Source organism: Anser cygnoides, chromosome 4, assembly GCF_040182565.1.
Source record: "Anser cygnoides isolate HZ-2024a breed goose chromosome 4, Taihu_goose_T2T_genome, whole genome shotgun sequence".
In the NCBI taxonomy this organism is placed as follows: Eukaryota; Metazoa; Chordata; class Aves; order Anseriformes; family Anatidae; genus Anser; species Anser cygnoides.
Window position 1 is genome coordinate 79,055,080 of NC_089876.1, and position 21,630 is coordinate 79,076,709.

General features: G+C 40.0%; 1 protein-coding gene and 1 long non-coding RNA gene across 4 annotated transcripts in view; one reads left to right on the forward strand and one right to left on the reverse strand.

The window, feature by feature from the left end:
* NDST4 (N-deacetylase and N-sulfotransferase 4) overlaps window positions 1-21,630 on the reverse strand; it is a 155,556-nt gene that overhangs the window by 129,961 nt on the left and 3,965 nt on the right. The gene's annotated exons all lie outside the window — the stretch shown is intronic.
* The window catches only part of LOC106038630 (uncharacterized), a 201,598-nt gene continuing 195,445 nt past the window's right edge, over window positions 15,478-21,630 (forward strand). The window contains exon 1 of the long non-coding RNA XR_010831306.1: window positions 15,478-16,280. This is a non-coding gene — a long non-coding RNA (uncharacterized lncRNA). The remainder of the gene's footprint in view (window positions 16,281-21,630) is intronic.

Here is a 21,630-nt window from a genome sequence, read left to right on the forward strand (position 1 = left end):
TTAATTTGCAAATGTTATCTAATTTGCAAAGGTAATGCGGAGACTTTTTTGTTAGGATGGAGAAATGTCAAGTATTTTCTCTTAGAGGTTTAACGCTGGTTTAGTTTATTTGTGAAAATAGCTCGGTACTCTTAGGTGAGCTCAAAAGCAGTTGAAATACCTTCTAAATAACCCAATGGTCTTTTTGATTCCTGTAACAACCAGAACTGTAACCTTACTGCCTGGACCCACTGCCCCATCAGCCTGACTTCCAGGAGCTCTATTTTACTTACCCCAAGGTAGATATTTTAGCTTAAAATTCAGCTGCTCAGTTTAAAATCTTTATTTGTGGAGGATTCTTCCTTGGTTATCTCTTTATTTATTTGAATCAGAATCATGCTTCATTTGTGTAATTAATGAACGTTTAAGTTTCAGGAAAATGTAAACCCAAAATTACAGGAAAAATTACTTTATAAAACCTCAGACTACACAGCTTACTCTGCTCAGTTGGATGTCTTTTGAAAGGATGTCTTTCTGTCAGGATACTTGTCTGTTTGCTGAATTTATTGCTCAAAACTTAAAGTTTTCTCTGGGCATTAGAATGTTTTTCTCCTGCCTATTTCTGATTCGGGGCTTGGGCACCTCCCTCCATGCCAGGGGGTGGCTGTGGGGCTCAGGGCCAGCTCCATGCTGTGGGTAGTGTGGTTGACAGGGGGAGGAGTGAGCGAGTTGGTAACCTTCATTGCCTTGATAACTGGGCAGTGTCACCTCATTGCCAGGTGGAAGTCCTGGACTGACCAATATAGGCCATTTAAGCTGAAAACATTGGTCTTTTTAGCTTTTGAACATTTTAGAACAGCACTATCTTTGTTCATGAAGAGATGGAGCAATATGATACAATTCTTTGGTGATTTTCTTTTCAGCCATAGAAATGAATCACAACCACAAAAATAGATCATATAGACCTGGACATTGACTGTGAAAGTTGAAGGCAGCTGCAAGTGAAACATAATATATCAAATTCTATAGTTAAAAGATTCTTCATGAAAGTGAATTTAAACACTAAAGAGAACTAAGGTAAAGGAACATCTAGTCAAATCTGTGGATTTTGACTTCTCAGAAGGATTCAAAACTCTTCTTCCTATTCATTTACATGCTCACAGTGCTGTGTGGATGTGATGGAAGGTAGGTCTGATTTTAAATGTCTAAAATTTCATTGTTTGGAGAATGCCAGACTTTTTTCCTCAACATTTCACATTCCGTTTGTTGACTGGAAAAACAGATCTTGTGGAAAAAATCCTGTTGCTAGAAGGTCCTGAAGTGCACTAAAGTAACTCCACCTCCCTGCAAATCTTTAGCCAATTATAACTTACGTTTCAACAAATTTGATATTTCTGAACATTTCAAAGGCACAATTAAGGTTTAATTGCAGGAATACAAGCAGAGAAATTAGAGTTTAGGTTTACATTGTTTTAGGTACTGCCTGTATGAACACTGTTGCTCAGTGGCAAATGGGAAGTTGTGCATATCATTTAGGAGAATCTTATTGCTTTAGAGATCAAAACATAGAAGGTCTGATACATGCTTTCTTATATGAAAGCAAAATCATAGAATAAATACAAAACTTTTGTTAAAAACAGAACTTTAAACACTATATTTCCAAGTGTCATGATTATTAGTAATGGGAGTTCATGAGGAAAGGGTCAAGAATAGTTTCTGCTTATCCATGCATGTTATGTAAATCTTGGATCCTTCTTAATGCCAAAGGGGAAGATCTTATAGGATATTTAGAAGTATAGCTTTGCAGGAGAATCTGAAGTGACCTCTCTACTGCAGTGGAATCATACCCACAGACTAACAAAAAGCTGCCACCACTACATACTAGCTTCACGCTCTTTGTGCAGAAATTGTGTCCTTAATGCTAAAAGGAAACACAAAGAAGGGACCACTGATTGAAAGGAACAGATGAAGGGCAGGTAAATAATATAATACTTTCCAGGAAAGCACAAAGAGCTCAACTTCTTTTTTTTTTTTTTTTTTTTTCTTATCTAGATAGGTTGGCTCCAGATGTGGAAAACTCCTGAAAAACATTCTGTTGTTCAGGAAAATGTAGAACTGATATTGCTATAATTGGCAAGAACAACAGATTTTCTTAACTACAACTATTACTTCTTTTGGATCTGACTTGAACAAATAAAATAAAATAGAGGCACTTCAGATGAAGGTTGTCTTTAGAGCTGTTTAAAGTAACAAAAAGAGAAGTAATCTGTGATTACTAAAAGCAGCATTCTTCATATGGGCAATTTACTGCCTCAGTAAGCCCCTGGGAAAATAGATGGTTTTAAAACAAAAGTAAAAAGGCCAGGCATAATTCAAGTCAGCTTTTGATTCAGAAAAGCATGTGCTTTAATTTAAGCATGTGGAAAGTCTCGTGTGTTCAACAGTGTGAAGGCGAAGGACTTAAATGATTTGGCAGGTCACTGATTAACTTTCTCTTAGTTTGGACATTTTGGCCTGTTCATGAAAACAGCCTGACATCAGGTACTTTGCATACTTCCAGAGTAATTTAGAATAAAACTATTATTTAGAATAAAACTACTACTGGTCAAGCTAAAGTTAAGCAGGCTACATGGAGTGTATTGTTTTCATGCACTGACAAAAATATAGCCATGCAAAGCTCGGGCGCTACAGGTGCAAGAAAGCTGCTACCGTCCTCATGTATGCTACTAATTGTCTACAAACTTGTGGGGAAAAATAACATTCTTCTGAGTATTTGGGAAAGTCTCAGGCATATCATATCAGGCATAATCTGAGCTTACAGCACTTCTTCCGAGCTCAGGATCGGTGCATCCCTAAGAGTAGGAAATCGGGGAAGGGGGGCAGGAAACCTGTGGATGAGCAAGGAGCTAATCGATAAGATCAAAAGGAAGAGGAAGGTCCATGAAACGTAGAAAAAGGGCCTGTCCTCTTGGGAAGAGTATAGAAGTGTTGTCAGGGCCTGCAGGGACGCAACGAGGAAGGCTAAAGCCCACCTAGAGATGAGGTTTGCAAAAGAGATAAAAGATAATAAGAAGGGTTTTTTTTAAGTATGTAAAGAGTAAAAGGAAGACTAGGGATAATGTAGGTCCCTTGCTGTACGAGGAGGGTGTCCTGGTAATGGGAGATGCCAAGAAGGCGGAGATACTGAATGCTTTCTTTGCTTCAGTCTTTGCTTCAAGGACTCCCCCCCGGGACTCCTCGACCCTAGTGCGGGGAGAAAGGGGCTGGGAAATGGAGGGCTCTCCCGTGGTTGACCCGAGGGTAGTTGGGGAGCGCCTGAGTGGGCTCAATGCACACAAATCCATGGGTCCCGATGGGATGCATCCACGTGTGCTAAGGGAGTTGGCAGAGGTGATAGCCGAACCACTCTCTATCATCTTTGAAAGGTCCTGGAGAACAGGAGAGGTGCCTGAAGATTGGAGGTTAGCCAATGTCACTCCGGTCTTCAAGAAGGGCAAGAAGGAGGATCCAGAAAACTACAGGCCAGTCAGTCTCACCTCTGTCCCTGGAAAGGTGTTGGAACAGCTCGTTCTGGATGTCATCTCCAAGCAATTGGAAGAGAAGAATGTTATGAGGAGTAGTCAGCATGGATTTACCAAGGGGAAGTCGTGCTCGACCAACCTCGTTGCCTTCTATGATGACATCACCAGCTGGGTAGATGGGGGCAGATCAGTGGATGTCATCTACCTTGACTTTGAACAAGGCTTTCAATACTGTCTCCCATGACATCCTGATAGCAAAGCTGAGAAAGTGTGGAATAGAGGAGTGGACAGTTAGGTGGGTTGGGAAGTAGCTGACTGGCCGAGTTCAGAGGGTGGTGATCGGTGGCGCAGAGTCCAGCTGGAGACCTGTGACTAGCGGCGTTCCCCAGGGGTCGGTGCTTGGTCCAGTTTTGTTCAATGTCTTCATCGACGACCTTGATGAGGGAATAGTGTCTGCCCTCAGCAAGTATGCTGATGACACGAAGTTGGGAGGAGTGGCTGACACACCAGAAGGCTGTGCTGCCATTCAGTGAGACCTGGACCAGCTGGAGAGATGGGCAGGAATAAACCAAATGAGGTTTAATAAGAGCAAGTGTAGAGTCCTGCACCTGGGAAGGAACAACCGGATGTATCAGTACAGGCTGGGGGATGACTGCTGGAGAGGAGCTTTGAGGAGAAGGACCTGGGGGTCCTGGTGGACGACAGGTTGACCATGAGCCGGCAGTGTGCCCTCGTGGCCAAGAGGGCCAAAGGAATCCTGGCGTACATTAAAAGGAGTGTGGCCAGCAGGTCAAGGGAGGTGATCCTCCCCCTCTACTCCGCCCTGGTCAGGCCTCACCTGGAGTACTGTGTCCAGTTCTGGGCTCCCCGGTACAAAAAAGACAGGGAACTCCTGGAAAGAGTCCAGCGGAGGGCCACAAAGATGATACGGGGCCTGGAGCATCTTCCCTATGAGGAAAGGCTGAGAGACCTGGGTCTGTTCAGCCTGGAGAAGAGAAGACTGAGAGGGGATCTTATCAATGTGTATAAATACCTGAGGTGTGGGAGACAGAGGGATTTGGCCAACCTCTCCTCAGTGGTTTGTGGGGATAGGACAAGGGACAATGGCCACAAGATAGAGCACAGGAAGTTCCGCACCAACATGTGAAAGAACTTCTTCACGCTGAGGGTGACAGAGCACTGGAACAGGCTGCCCAGGGAGGTTGTGGAGTCTCCCTCTCTGGAGATATTCAAGGCACGTCTGGACGCCTACCTGGGCAGCCTGCTCTAAGGAGCCTGCTTTGGCAGGGGGTTGGACCTGATGATCTTTCGAGGTCCCTTCCAACCCCTTCAATTCTGTGATTCTGTGATTCTGTGATCTTAGTTATAGTCTAGGGAAGCCTTATGATATTTGGTAAGGAACACATGAGACTTTCCATATGCTCAAAGTAAAGCACATGCTTCTTCATTGCAAAAAGACGATCCATTCCTAACTCTGGGAAGCAAAATCTGTAAAATCGGTGGCTCTTTTGTTGTTGTGAGCTTTGTGACTTTTGTGAGATAAAGTAGTCCTTGTGACTACTTTTTATATCACGTTATTCTCTAGATAGAAGTCCTACTAATTACTTCTATATAGAATACAGGTTAACAGTCTAAATCTGATGTGGATAGTTATGCTTTGGTAGGAAAGAACCATTACCCGATTCTCTAGAGAATAGGAATCTTTCTCCATATTTTTTCACTAATGGAGATAATGTAAATCAGGTTTTCTGGTACCAGATGGGGTTTCCCAGATTCCTCTAAATTTTGAAGTGGTCTTTGGTTGTTAAAAAGGTGTTAGGCAGCATATCTGTCAGACAGGACAAGGGAAGAAAATATCTACTTATATAATATGTAATGATAAGCAGTAGTCTCAAAATTGACCTAGGTACAATCCGCAGCTATTATATTGGAAACTTTTGTCTGTGTATTAGCTGATGTAATTTTACACATTCCTATCAGAAAACAAAACAAAACAAACAAACAAACAAAAAAACAACTTTGGGCCTGTCAGTTTTCTACAGACTGTTATTTCAGTAACACCTCACATGTAGTTAATGTCCCTGAATGATTAGCTGTGAGAAGACTGTGGACATAAGACAAGTTTGAACAAAGTATTTGTTATCTTCGGCATCAAGTTAGGGGGGTTGTTTGCTGGATACGTTTGTGAGGTCATGCAATGCTCAAAATAAACCCTTCCTTCAGGTTTAAATATAACTTTTAATTATTATGTAGCTGATATTATATCCTAATCAGCATCTTATCTGGGGTTTATAGAAACGTTGTTATATGCACACAGCTTTAACCTTCATTGATTTCAAGGACTCTGTCATTATCCCATTTTCCAGGGCGAGGTGATTTGTAATTACTGAGCATTCTTGTGTTTAATTTCATGTGATAAGCCTGAAACTAATAAATAAATGGGCTCACTTCATTCTGAAACCAAAATCATTTGTCGAAAATAGAAAAGGTGGGGAAAAGGCATTTGAAAGTAACATCTGCAGGCAGTACCTAGAAACGTAGTTTGCTTTGTACCTGACTATTTGCTTTGAAAAAGACATGTGGGTTATAATTTCAAAACACCATTTCTTTCTCTCTAATAGTACTACACATGCTAATGTAAGCTACCCATACAGTTCCACAGTGAATCCTTGCTTCTTTTGAAAATGACGTCAAACATCATTACAATGCTTTTTATTGCAATGTTTTGCTAGGGTGTTTTAAGTACATGTTAAGTCATTTAATTACCCTGAATAGGTTAGACAGGGTTAAAGATACCTAAAGATAGCTATTCCTGAGTTATCAGTAGTGAGATGGGTGAGACCTTTGAACGTAAGCCTTCCTCCTACTTAAAACATGCACAAACTCTTACCCTTTCTATAGCCAACAAGATATTTTGAAGATTATTATTATTTTGCAACTCCCATTTTGTAACACATGCATAGAAAAAAAATGGTCTCTGTCAAATCAGGGTTTTTCTAGCCCAAGTCTATCCAATTCCCACCCAACACTGCCATTACAAAGGCAGTCAAGTGCACTTAGCTCATGCAGCACTTATTACTCCCAAGTACAGATTATCATCAGTGAAAAATAAAGCCAGATGAGCAACAATCAAATCGTTTTGCAGGAGTTAAAAAACTTCCTTTTTCTTTACCCTCTTAATGGCCCTTGAGCAGCTATGTTTGAAACAGCTGGTCAGCCTTTGCCTAAAGAGTCCTGGGGACTGTTTGTGTCATTGCTCTTCATTTTAAGTATTCAGCACTAGGTTTAAATTGGAAATTTGGGGATGCCAAAATAAAACTAATTTCCTGTCCTGACTTGATATTTCTGCAGATGTCAGCCCTTACAAACTGTGCTTTTACCTGGTCCACTCCTCAAATGCCTTGTAATCAAGAGAGTATTATTGTCCCATTTCAACACCTGCTGTATGGCATCGAGGAATGCATACTCTGTATGTGTGTATGTATGGCTCAATGTCAGTCAAAATGACAGAGACACACATAAGAAGAGAGTAAATGAGGAATTCTGGCCTATGTATTATACCTTCTATTGTACATGAAGTTAACATAAAAATAACGAGCCAGTCTTACAGGAAAATCTTTTGACAGTGCATCAGGCTAAATAATCTCTTTGCCTAAGAGAAATATTTTATTATAAGGGACTCTGGTTTTGTGCTCTCCCTCTCTTTCCCTTTCTTTCCCTGTATTCATCTGTAGTTTTTTGTAACTATCTTTATGAAGATGGTTTCATAGCATATTGCAATGGAATTCTGTAGGTACCTTGGAATTAGGGAACATCAGAAAGGAACTTCATCTCTGCATAAAAGAAACTCTAATTCCAGAAACATCAATATAGTAGGAACTCTTGAATGGTATATCAACATTTCACCATTTGGTGAAAATACACCAAATGGAAAAAGTCCATAGGTATAGTAGGTGTGCATATGCTTGAAATATCTAGAAGAACTGAAAACACGTTCAACTCCTTTAGTAAAAGCAATAATATACATTTTTCTGAAAAGAAAAATCCTTTGATGCAAATATTTTTATCCTTTCCCTCCTGTTGCTGCATCATAGACAGGGAGAACAGAAACTGAAGGCAGAGTTCTTAAATACCTCAGGTACCTCAGAGTGCTTTCCCCTCCCCCAACTATCTAATATTTCCTGAATTTTCTGTTAGTGGTGTGTGGCATAGAGTTTGTGATCAAGATCAGATGTTTTGCTTCAGAGGGAGAGGGGGGGCTTGTTAGTTCCTGGCAGCTGGTAGAGTTGCTGATGTAGCTCAAGGGTCTGAAAGACGGACAGATTTGTTCCTGTGTCTGTCCCATGATATTTCAGGTGTCTATAGAGAGTCCTGCAGTTCATTACAGAAAAAAGACACCACAGAAATCAAAGTGTTGCCAGTCCCAACTGTTCAAAAATAGCTCATCTGGCAAATTATGTAATGCTAGCAGTGTGTTGATAATAGTCTCCCACTGATGTATATAACCTGTGCCAACAAAGAACAGGAATGCCAGAAACTGATAGTTACGTGAGCTGGTCCCTTAGCTCAGATGTTGATAGCTGAATATTTTTGCTGAAAGTCAAGCAGGTGATTCCTGCTGGGCCTGATACAGGTATGCAGACAGTCAGAAGCAGCCCACTGTCCTTGGCTTAGACATGATTTTACCAGCTGTACTCCGCATATGTGCAGATAGTGTTACAGAAATGTAGATCCTTACAGCAGCAGGCAAGACCTGTTACTACATCTCAGTACAGGAGGATCAGGGACATATGTGTATCAGCAGAATCTCAAGCATGGCTTGGGTTTGCTATTAATCATTCATCTTTGCACTGAATCTTAAAAAGAGCTTGGACTCCACAATGCCTTGTGTTTGGGTAGTGGGCTCTTGCATTAGCATTCAGAGCCTATGCAGGTTGTCTAGGCTTCCTAGACAGTGCAAGGTTACAGTGAAGACTTGCCTGTGCTTTATATCTCAGAGAAATGTGAGCATGAGCTCAGCACTGCAGTAACATGGTGTTCTTCCCTCAGACAGGAATTCAGCACAGCCAGCATGCCGAGGAAGAAGTCTCCTGAGGTAAGACTGGCCAGTGCACAGCTACTGAGAGCTATCCAAAGTACAGGAGATAGTGAGTTTTGTCATATTCAAGGCACTCCTCAAGAAAGTGCCACTTCCATTCATGAAACTGAAGGACTGAGATGACTTCACTCCTTTCTTTGTAAGGCATAGCTGCCAAAGGAAGAGGAGAGGTTAGGGATCTATCTCTTTCCTTCTCACCCCTTTCCAATAACCCAGTAAATAAATCACTCAGGCACAGAAGACAATCATTTTCATTTTCTGCTCGAGATTCTTAAGACCTTCATTTTCCCCCACACTTTAAACACGAGTGAATGTGGAAGTCATGTCACCATAAAAAATGACCAAACAATCCCTTGAAGTTTTAATTCAAAATTATTATCCAAGTAAATGGACCAGAGGGAGGCTACAGGCAAAGAAAATGTGTTCTTTGTTTAGTGACTGGAATACATATGTGGGAGAGGAAAATCATAGCTTCTTGCCTTTTGCACCAAGAACTGAACATTGTATGTTATGGATTAAATAATGGCATTATGGATTAAATAATGACTTCTCAAAATTCTCTTCAGCAAAATGAAGTTCAGGCTGCATGTTAGATCAGGTTTGCTTTGTAGAGACAAGTGCTTAACTTCTGGATTAGATCTGAATTAGACAGCTGTTCCGTCTTGTCAGGACCGAAGGAACTGTAAGGATTGCACTTAGGTATTTTAGAGCCTTGGAGGTAACAAAGAGGGGCTTACATACCTCTGGGTTTAGACAGCAAAAATCAGAGGTGCTTCTGAATCATAGTTTTGATTGTCAGTGTCACAGTCTCACTTGAAGTTTCAAAAACCTTTAGAATTTGAGGATGAAATAATATCATGTGTCCTACTCTTTCTGCCTTTTGAAACTAGGCTGAGAAGATAGTAGTCTGTTGCGAACTGGGCATTCTGGCAGAATTATGCATGAATTATCCATGTAGTAGTTGGTTGAGAACCCTTACTGTTGTCTCTGCATTGTAATAAGCAGCCATAGATTCAGTAGTGAATCTATCATTTTAAATAACAAAGTGCATTGTTTCTGCAGATGTGTTTTTCTGTCTCTGTATGTATAGAAACCAAATGTTATATCTGGGTTTCTCTAATGATTGAAGCAATTCCTGTGTATAATAGTAGCATGCACATATTAGCATTCACAGGCATATGCATACAGACGGTAAAGTGCTTCAGGGTGTTTTGACATAAAATGTATGTTACTAATGTATTGCTAGTAATGACTTTGTCTCCTAATGACATTTGTAAAATGCTTGTATTTAAGCAATGCCTTCAGTTTAAACTAGGTGGCTATTTAACTTCAAAATGGCACAGTGTTAATGCTCAGCACCAATTATTATCAAAACATGCATATGCATGTTTAGTTGTAAGTGCTAAAGTACCGCATTTAATTCTTGTAATGTGCAACCCAGAATTTGATCAGAGCTAAAATCTTGAATGTGGACTCTGATTTTGATTAGTGGCACTTACACACTGAGGTAGAGACATTTCATATTATATTTTAACTCCGTTTGGCATAAAAGTAGCATATTTTTTCCTTGCATAAGAAAGCTGTAAATCAGATAAGAATTGATTATTTTTGTTGGTTTAATGAAGTAAGATAGTGGATTTCTGACTAATGCATTGGAAACTATTTATGTAATAGAGAGTCCTGCCATCATAAATCACTTTGCGGTGAATGCAACAAATTTTTTTATTGGAGGTCACCAGAGTCAGCAGCAAAATCAATTCAAATCAAATCTCACAGCTGCTGTATACATCAGAAGATTGCAAAGGATTAATACACTTACATATTTGCTAACCATACGTGCCTAAATTAAATATTAATGGTTTGCATGACGATGAAGTCACCTTGCATTACAGCCAGATAATATGCTTTTATGCCAGACAGTCCCAGTACTGGCTGGAGTTTACATTTGAAAATGTAAATTTTATCCCGTGGGCTGAGAATATATTGCTAGTTTTCGTGTCCCGCCCCCCCCCCTCCCCCCCCACTGTGGAGACCAGGATAATGTTTTGAAAATGTGTTGAATTACTCTCACAGGTAATATACTTTTGGCAAGAAAAGTTCAGTTCTGAACTTTTAAATGTTGCTTTTTCTTGTCATCTACATTAATACCCATAGAGCAGAATTGCTGTGTTGTGGAAGCCATTTCTGTTTCCTCTATAGCTGAAGTTCAGAGTTTACTATCTCATATCTGTGTTTTATTTATTTATTTATTTATTTATTTTTAGTAGAGCCTGACACTAGGATACATTGCTCAGAGACACAGAGTGGTGGCTCTCGAACTTCTTTTTTTTTTTTTTTTTTTCAGTAGAACAGTAGCAGTCCTCTGAAACTGAAATCTCCTCCTATGTAGTTCTGAGTGAAAAGGTAAAAAAAATCTGTTTTTTCTGATATCTTTTTCCTTTGGGAAAAATAAACATACACTTACTATTCTATTTGTCCAAGAAATAGGATCATCCTGTATATTTTCCTTTTATTCCCTCCTTTATCTTCTCTTAGGCGGTAGTAACTGATGCATATTCTTAAATAAGTAGGTTTGTTGGAAGATTTTACAGCTTCTGGTTTGAAATTACTTGAAGTTTCTTGTGCCTACCTGGACTCAGGAGTCCAAATGAGACAATCCCATTAGAAAAGCAGCAAGATAGAAGAGAAAAAGACCTGTGCAATTGATTTATATCCCCCGGGATGTCGTGGTTATTTCATACAACAAAGTATTGGTGAATGACAAAGGACATGGGATACAAAGTGGGAAACCTCTGAGCAAAACATCAATAAAAAAGCTAAAAGCACCATCGTTTCAGCAGCAGGAGTACCACTTAGCGTGATACTCTAATGGAGAATACTTTCTCTAATATTTATGAGCACCTTCTGTGTGGAGGATTCCCCTAGGTTCCTAGATGTGCAAGAGGGAGTCAATTTATGCAGTGCATCCTATTTACCACCAAGATACAATTTATCAGTGTTAAGGGTGAAAACTCCATCTCTGTTTTGCTGAGTTCAACAGCAAATGTGTATGCATTATCCGCATTGATCAACACTGGCACAAAATTAAAACCCTGATCACTTCCATGCCACTTTCCATTAACTTGTTGAAAATGAAGGTAAAGGGATAGTTTTACAAGGGTTATGTACTGAAAGGCATAGTATGCTGAGTGTGCAAGGCATTGTTTGACTGAAAGAAACCTGAGGAAAGAGCCAGCAGCCAGATCAAGCAGCTTCATGCTAAATCCTTCAGCATCTTCAGGAACACGGAAGTGATTTGTGGCTATGCCGTGCCACAGACTTATAGCTTGGCATACTTCTGTTGCCACTGCTAAAGCCAAGTCAGTGGCCTCCAGCGTGCCAAGACATGGCAGTACTTAATCAATGTAATATCATAGTAATATCATACTAATATCATAGTAATATCATAGACCTAAACTATATCCTTGGTTTACAAAAAGGTCTCTGAGTAGGTATCACTCTGACGTGCTCTGTTCAAAGTACAAGCTGTAAACTCAATGGCAGGCATAATTATCATGTCAAAGAGATTAACAGGCAGTCAGTTCCTGGACGTATGGAAAGGAATGTATTTAACAAGTCAGTGATCTAAATTTAAGAGCACAAAATCTGGTCAAACAGCCTAAATTTAAGTCATTTACCAGGTTCTGCAATTACAAAAAAAATTAATTGAACAATAGAGGAGCCACTTGGGAATTAAATGACAAGAACTCAGTCCGCTTTTTCTTACTGCTGTTTATGAGTTAAGCTTTGAGTCATGAAAAAGGGGCAAAATCCTCTATTTACATGCGTTTCACTACATTTTGTGCTCAGCCTGAAATGACATGAGCAAAACAGAACCACTTTTCATTGAGCTCAGTGACACAGTAAAATGGGAAGAAGCAATATAAAATTAGATGAAGAAAATCTTAAAGCCATACCTGAGACCTATAGACTTGTATAAATTTAACAAAATCACTTAAATCACTTTCACGTATGCTAGACCTCTCCTTGTATTTCAGAACAGAGGAGCCACATGTTGCCATCTATTAAAACTGTAAATAATTTGAGTCGAAGTTGATTAAGCAATTTACCTTAGTAAGAAGGCTAATTAAAAAATTTCTGAGGTACATAGTGATAATGTAAATCAACTCTTAAGATGCTGAAATTGTCACATCCTATAAATGAGGCACCTAAATGAGGTTTCAATGCCAACTATATGACAAATGTGGATTTCCATTTGGTGTACCTTTTCCACCGATTTTACTGTTATCCCCTAAACTCCTGTTGCACTTGCAGACTGTGGTGTTCTGAAGACCAAAAGAAAACTGTACTTAGAAATTTGCTGTTAAAAACACTATAACACAGGAATAAACAAGAGGCCTACTGGGAGCTGATTAATGGAGTGTTTCCTTGCATACATGAATACCCAATGCGGTGCAGGCTGAAATCTAACTCTTGCACATCATACCGACAAAAAGCTAGTTCTCAATGCTAGAATTAACTTGACTTATGTGAAACATTCATTGCGTGCAATCTTCTTTTCATGTTTTGCTGGAAAAGCCAAGTCTGATGTTTTCTGCTGTAACGCATTAAAATTAATGTAACTGAACTCGATTCTGCAAAGTGGGTAGGCAGTATTTCCTGAGCTAAATTTACCTCTAACAGAGGTTACTCAGTCTCAACTCATATAATTCATTATATGAAGCATTATTCAAAGTAGTGGATTTATTCTTAATCCCACCAGCTTTATCTCTAAAGAAATGGTCCGGTCCTTGTGACAAAAACTAATCTTAAAAATGTTCATAAAAACTATGCTGGTAATTGCCGTGAAAAGAATTGATTGAAAGTTTGGTAAATCTTTCCTGTAAAACTGGATCTAATTTTTCTTACCTTCACACAACACAGTTCTCTCAGGTTTTTTTTTTCCTATTTAATCCTTTTTATTCTTTCTATTATAGATTTTCAAGATGGAATTTACAGAATGAGGCAATAATTTTCCTTTTTGTCCGCGTGCAAAGCACTGCAAAACACAGAGTAGAAAACATGTCACAACTTGCCAAGTTCTGCAGGGTGCAAATACTGAAAATCTTTATTAAAGCTATGATGCTTTTTGCTGCATAAAGGCTTTTAGTGTTTCTCAGAGTGAATTACCAATCCTTTTGCAATCAGCTACTAGTTATTACACATTAATTAGAGATTATTGCTATTTTGAGCTTATATACATAAGATTGTAAGAGGTGAGATTTGAAATATTGTTATTACTAATGACATTATGATATAAAGATCTAAGAAATATAATTTTAAATCTATGGCTGGAATTTATTTAATGAATCTGAAACATTTTGAAAGGTGGTATTGCCTAAGATACAAGACTAAGTTCTCAAAGACTCAGCCAGTGTCAGTGTGCCCACAAAGCCAGATAATTCACAAAGATGGAGTGCTTGAAAGACGATTTGTATTACAGACAGGGCGAATTTGTAAATACCCTCGATATGGGGGAAGTCACAGAAAAAGAGGAACATTGTTGTAAGTAAAGGGAACCTGTGGGCTAGCGTGGGGCATCTTTCTGGCAAAGCTCTTCCCTCAGATTGAGATGCCAGGCCCTGACAGCCAGGTCATTTGGGGGTTTTGTCAAAACGGATCTGGCTCCCAGGTTCAGGTTGGGTCGGTGTCTTTGCACAAGTCCATAATGATGCTTGTGATGCTTGAGACACGGGTGACTGGACAAAGTCAGGTACACAGGTATGTACCCCACTCGGACAAATTCAAGACTAAAGTTTGTCATGACCAACAAAGGCAGTATAAAAATGCCTGGTTTTTAGGAGCTGGCAAGTAATTATGATAAAGTTTTAGGAGTGACAGAAAACTTACCTACAGAAAAATAATCAGGATAACCCGGGAAATGATGTTTCTAGCACTAAACATTTCAAAGAGAGGTATCAGTGGAAAAATTAGATTAAAAATTTACCTGCCCCATCAGAGGAGAAAGTGCACTTCTTATATACAATCTTCACAAAATAAACAAATCTAAACATTTCAGGAAGGATCTAGGGGATGATGAAAGTCACTTCAGTCTTTTGAGGACAACAGTAAATATAAACTTTGATGCTGTTTTTCAGAATACAAAGCATATTAAAGAGGGCTATAGATACCAAATAACTTTAAAGATTATATAGAAAAAAAATGGGTACCAGCAAACAGGTACAGGTCATCAGGATTTTGATTTGGGTATCAGAAAGTGCGAGATCAGATAAACGGTTCCTCAAGGTAGTCAGTATTCCTATCATCTTAAATAGCTTTTTTTTTTCTTTTCTTTCTTTTTTTTCCCTATCCCCATGTTGCTTCTCTTCGTATGTTATTGCCCTTTTTAGTTTTAAAACATTTTTATAAAGCTGGCCACACTACTGTATATTTACCAATAATTTTTGCAACTTTATCTTTACAGGCTCAAAATTTTTTGGCATCTGTTATGTCTGTAACATGATTCATGTTGGTAAACCCTTAACTTCAGGGACCAATTAAAATCCTTACATGCCACTAGTCCCTCCTTTTTGTGTGTGTGTGTGTGACAGTCATCTGAGCACTTATCTGATCCTCCCTTTCTTTCCTGTTTTAACCTAAATAAATGAATAAATCTGTGGAATTTTACCACACACAAAAATGGCAAGTTGCTTACAAAAACTGGAAGTTTTGTGACTTTGCACTACATCCTGAGTGAGCTCTCATAGAAGAACAAGTTGTGGCAGAGGGATTCTCTCTGTGATATTTATTCTTTCCTAGCAGCTAGAAATTTCTAATATTTGCATTCTGGTTTGGTCTTGTGAGTCAGTTCCTTTTTGTGCTGATGGACAGTTGAAGAATTTGTCAGTGTGACACTATGGAGCGTATTCTCATTTAGTGTTACAAGACTTATACACATTTACAGAGTGAGAAATATCCCCTTGTGACATCAAACATTTAGATGCAAGTCCTCAACTAGAGGATAGTGTGAGAATCGTTTTGACTATTTCATTCCTGTTAATATTTTATCAGAGTATTCTGCTCGTGCAGCTTAGGTGCTTTGCAGCACAGAGTCAGACACTCGGAGCTATACAGAAAAACAGGCTGAAAGGTGAGCTGGGTGGTCTGCACAAATCTTATCAGAGATAGTGCCTGGTGTGCAGAGACCAGATGAACTCAGCCCTGGCAATCCTCATGCAGCCATCAGCATTCAGCACCGGGGCTGTTAGTCCCTGCAAAATAGTCCTTCAGGGCAGGCACAGAGCAGCATTTATTGACATAAAAGATGTTGTAAAGATCAAGGTTCCACCTACACACTCACAGAAGACTTCACACATTGACTGTTCCAGATCAAATCATTTTGGAAGAGGGGAACCTAAGGTATTGTTTGAAATGCCAGTAGTGCAGCCCTTATCACACGCAGGTGGTGGGATTTTTTTCTCCCTGTAGAGGAGCAGTAGCGGCAACCTGGGCTGCTGAGGTGCCTTGCTACTTGTCCCAGCAGTCGGAGCTCATTAGCTGCCCCAGCTGTAGGATATCAGACAATTAGGAGCAGCTCTTACAAAAATCCAGGTGTTAGGTAGAATAGCTTTCTTAGAGGGAACGAGGTGTGAGATGATCGGAGGAGAAGCAAGGATGAAGCAGCCTGTTCCACAGTGCTAAAGGTATGGGTGTTTTGTTGGCCTAGCAGGTTAGAATTTTTGATAATTTGCCTGAAAGAGATGTTACGGATTGCTGTAGGGTGCTGTGGGTTCCCTCTCTGCTGCACACGCTGGGGTCGTGAGCTGGCTGGGTGCAGCCCTGTGCTGCTGCAGCTTAGGGGCTTTCAGAGCTGCCCAGGGACCTGGCAGAGGGGACAGCAAGTCAGCTTCTCTTGGAGATGTCTGCCCTGGTAGTGCCTCCTCTGTCTGTGAGCTTCCCTGTAAGCCAAAGCAGGTGCTGTGCTGAAGCCACAGGTTCCTCCTTTCTCAATGAGTCTCTTCAGAGTATTTGGTTATCTTAGAAATGCATCTAATGGAGTATGAGGTACTGAACTTATTGAGAGGGAGAGGTTAATTTGTATGTTTGGGCAGACTGCTTGCTTCTCCCTCTGTCCCCTGGTTAGTACAGGCTTCCTGTATAACCTCCAGTAATGGGGCAGATGGCCTTTTTTTTTTCCAAGATAACTACGGTCCCTGAAGTGCGTAACCAGTAGGTGTTTGAGTATGCTTGAAGGAGGTGCCTGAGAAGACTTCTGTGGGTTTTTGTTTATCTGAAGTGATTGAGGGTTACCTTATTCTGGTTTCTTTATTAGTGTCACCTCATTTGCTATCATGTAAACCTGAACGGTTATACTGAAATTTTTTTTAAAGTGATTTTCATACAAACAAAAACAAATGTGCATTAGAAAAAGGATAAGGCTTGTGATAAGAAATAACGTAGGAACCCTTAGTTACATTGCTTTTAAGCTTTTATGATTTTAGGTAATTCTGAAGCTGCTTGGGGCTGTATTTATTTTTTTTCCTGTGGTGTCTTCTAAATTACTCTGTATAAAACACCTGCTTGTGTGTTACCTGCATATGAACATCAAACTGCACCTGTCTCAACTGAGTAACTTCATATTTGCCTTCTGCCTGTCCATTGCTGTTTGGTGCATGTCTATCTTTAAGGCTAATATTTTTCGTAATTTACTTACAGGAGCTTGTGTTTTCTGTATATGGGCATATAAGTGTCTAAGTACTCCTGCTTATGAATACTTTGTTGTTGTTGTTGCCTCAGGCCTATCTTCTGAGAATTAGGTCAAATGCCATAACAGCAACCGGGGGGGGAAAAAGGAAGTGAGAACTAATCTCTGTAATCAGAGACGAAAATAGGCTTTGGTATTGCTAGTGAGGAAGAGCTTTTTGTTTTGTTTGGTGGCTATAACTATTTCTTTTTCTGAGAAAAGCTAATGTTACATAATTACACTACAGCGTAAATGTAATAGGCTGAGTCACTGGGTGTATGGTAGGGGAAAAAAATAATGCAAGAATGTACAGTGAGGTTTTAATGTTCTTTAGTACAAGAAACATTCATGTCAAAAAAACCTATCTGGGAGCCTTGAAGTGTTTGTGCCCTGCATTTTGTAGCGCAATCTCCTGTGATGTAAAGGCTTCCAACCTTCTTTGTACGTACGCGTTGGGGAGTCAGGCTTCTAAATCAGCTCAAAAGACACCGGGGAGAACCCTCTAAGATTTGGGCTGCACAGGCTTGCTTGCAGCCTCTTGAATTTACCAGGTCTCATTCAAAGCAGCTTTGCTTTCCCCTGGTCAGAGCCTATTACAAACCATGCTTTGTACTCTAAGATTTATGTACAGTTGGGACAAGGCCTCAGGTTTGATACAGCAAAATGAATCTTTAGATAAAGAAAACATATTTCTCCCTTTTGGATACAATTTTGAGAGCCAGAATATAAAGTATTGACTGAACTGACCCAATTATAGGTGGTGATAAAATGTTCAGAATCCCTGCCCGGGAAAACTGCTGGAAGAAACTTTTCTGCCTCCTCCTGGCCCCTGCTTTCTTTCTCCTGGTGAGAGGAGACCACTTGAGCAGACTGCAGCAGGCTGTTTCTCTCTAGAAAGGAAATAATCTACTGATGGGAGCTGACAGCTCTTTCACCACGTTGCCTGAATGATACCGGTGATGGAGAAAGGCATGTCATACAACTTCATGTGCTTCCCATCTTAAGTAAGGTTGAACCTAAAGATTTTCCTTGGTTGCCCTTGAGGAACAAAAAACACCTATTGTTTCTGTGCGCAGGGAGGCTTGCTTCATTGGCACCTAGTGAATTTGGCTAAAAACTCATGCATCAGTGATTTTCAATGGCTTAATATAAAAAATAAATGTACATGATGCTGTACAGAGTGTCTTTCATGAGTGCTCCCCTGTAACATGCAGTCTAAAAGCTATAGTAACTGAAAATTTAATGCGTAGAAAAATCTCCTTCAGTTAAATTAGGTGTAGGACTTGAGCAGTTGAAGAGAACTGTATTCTTCAAGACTTCTCTGCAAGTGTCTGAGCTACTTTGTATTCCTCTGTCTGGGAGCTAGTAGAAGTTCGCTTTATCTAAAGTATTCTATTTCCAAGCATGTTTGCTACATGATGTTTTTTTAAAGTTGCTTTGTCTTCAGAAAGCAAATTCTGGTCAGTGGTGGGCTAGTTAGCTCTGTCTGCACCTTTACCTGTTTTGTTATGTAAACTATTTGCTACGAGTTCCTCGTTTCCATTAATATTTGCCCAATAAATAGTATTTTAAATGTTGTGGCTAACACAACAGCAAATAATAAACTATTAAAGGACAAACACATTTTTAAAAAATGTCTAAAATGCCTGAAAAATCAAGTATATGCTGTGACAGGCTGAAGTGTATTGCCTGCTAATACTGGGCTGGTGTCAGAACCTGTACTTAAACAATCGGATAAAGGCCTCAGTTGTGGCAGTACTGTACTGCAAGGTCAGAGTCGGGCTGTGCAGTGTGTTTCTAGGGGGGAAATACTGAGCCCTGTACACCACGCAGAGAATAAAAGGTGTTTTTTTGTCCCTGGTATGCCTCCTTCTCAGTTCTGGCCAGCTTCAGGAGCCCTACCTGAGGCCAGAAGTGAAGCAGGAGAGGCTTCCAAGAACACCAAGCAGTTTGTTGCTGCATGTTGACACTGATGGGCTGTATGGTGCAGCTCTGTCGCCTCCCATGCTTATCTGCCTCAGAGCTGGAGGAACCCCCACAGCCCCTTCCAGAAGGAGACTGGGGGCTCCTCTTTCAAACCATGCATCTGGTACAGGAGAGCTGGGAGGAAGGTAGTGGAGGACTTGTTAGTCAGATTAAACAGATAATGCATCTGTTCCAGTGTTTGCAATAAACAGGGATAGCCTAGAGATTATTCTAAAATGCCTTCTTGATGAAATTTGTATTGTAACTTACCAGCTAGATTCCTCCAGCTTGTCATGTCTATAGAAGGTCTATGGTAATGCCTGACCAAATGCATTTTGATCAATCTGAAGGATGTATAGGATAGCCACCGGGTCTTGAACCCTTTATTTTCCCCTGCAGAACTGCTCCTGGCTATTCTAGCTGTAGTAGAGTCCGCAGCAGGACCAAACCTGGCTGTCTTTTTCTCAGTGGCAGGATAGCAGCTAACTCCTGCATTGCTGGCCCTCAGGTGAAGTCACCTGCTAGCCCTCCCATGTGCAAATGAATATATGTCTACATTAGTCTTAAGGGGACCTTTGTATCTTGTTTGTTACCAGCTAGATAAGAGGTAACAGCTTCCAGTGAGGCTAGCTGCATTAAATTATGAATAAAAGATGTTCCAGGCATGAATGTGTAGTGGTAGAAGGGGTTATCAAAGATAACTGTAAAACTACGGTATATGCATGACATGTGTTTTAAAAAAAAGTCAATAAAGAAGGCAAAAGCATTGGTTTTAGCCTTTCTGAAAACTGAAAAGCCAGATGCTTTGAGAAAGCTTAATCATGAAAGTAGGAAAGCTATTTCTTAGATAATTAATGAGCAAAGTACAGAAAAGCTATAAGGCTAATATCTGCCTCACAGACCTGGTGTGGAAACATTCAAAAACCAGTGCAATAAGAACCTCTGCAGAGGTTGTGTGCAAGTTCTAACCAGGGAAAAATGTTACTGGCAGTTTGATTTCTGACCTAGCTTCACCTTTGTTACTTTTAGAGACCATTAGGTTCAGAGATCTTGCCTATATGTTGTTCCAAACACCAAGTTCTTCATTTATTTTTTTCTTTAGGTAGCTATGATCAGTTAGCTTTTATCTTACTCTAGCTTCAGCGTGAACCAGAAGGAAAATCTACAGTAAACAATTGTGGGGAGTTTCTAAAGAAACTGGAAAGAGATTGTTCTAATCTTCAAGTTTATTCTCAGTTATTTGCCTAGATGGCTTCTTTCCTGAACACTTTCCAGTTCTAAAATGTGAGTTAAGATGAGGTATCCGCCTACGTGGGAAAGAAAGAAACATTTGGTTTATCCAGGGCTGTGTTCTACCTTGAAAAACTTTAGTCAAATGTAGCAAAAGATGTTTTGGCTTCAGAGTGATGGTATGTTTTCTTGGGAGTTCTTATGCTTTTTAAAATGTTGGTTCCTCTTCATTTTCTGAAAATGGAAGGAGACACTGAAGTGCTATATGGAGCCAGCATATTCCTCAACAAGAGTTAAGAGGTGTGGCTTGGCCTGTGCTTGACTTGGGTGGGATGAGTGGGGGTGTGAGGGCAGGGAAAGGGTGAGAGGAGAAAGCAGAAATGAGAAGAAAAGAGCAGTGAACTGTCAGTACCCATTGCTTTGCAGCTTTACTGCAATTGTGTTCCACACAACAAATTTTCTTTCAGGACTGATCACGTCCTGAAAAACTGGAACCCATATCTAGCTGGGAAGCATTAACTGGTATATAACCTGTTCAGCTTAAATGCAGCTCTGTCTGACAATGCTGATCACACAATTTTATTCTACTAGATCCTCATCTTTTCTCTGGGACGATCAATTGCAAATGATATTGATGTCATATGTTCTATGGAGATGGATTTTTTTGAAAAAGCTTAGTGTTCTGGGAAATTAATGGAAGTAGGCTTAAAGCCTCTAAAGGAAGAAACAGAAAAATCTCTCCGCTTTTCTGAATTTAGGTGAATGTTTGTAGACATAAAAACTAGTTTCATCTGTAGCCTTTATCACACACTGTCAGACTCCATTGCATGTGTATGGAAATCCAACTATAGCTGAACAAAAATAGGTATTTGATCTTCTGTATGGAAGAAACAAGCTCTTCTAGGGAGGGGGAGAAGAGGGAAGAAGATGAGGAGTAAAATGTAGTTAATCTTTCTTGAAAATGACAGGCTGTTCTAGCAGGAACTTCTAGGAGAAATACTGGCCTGAGGCATTTGTCTGGCATGGACTATTGCACTCCAACCAGCTTAGCTTTTGCAAAACTATCATCAACAGCAAGCACTGAGAAATGTCAGTTAACATTAGCCACAGGTGGT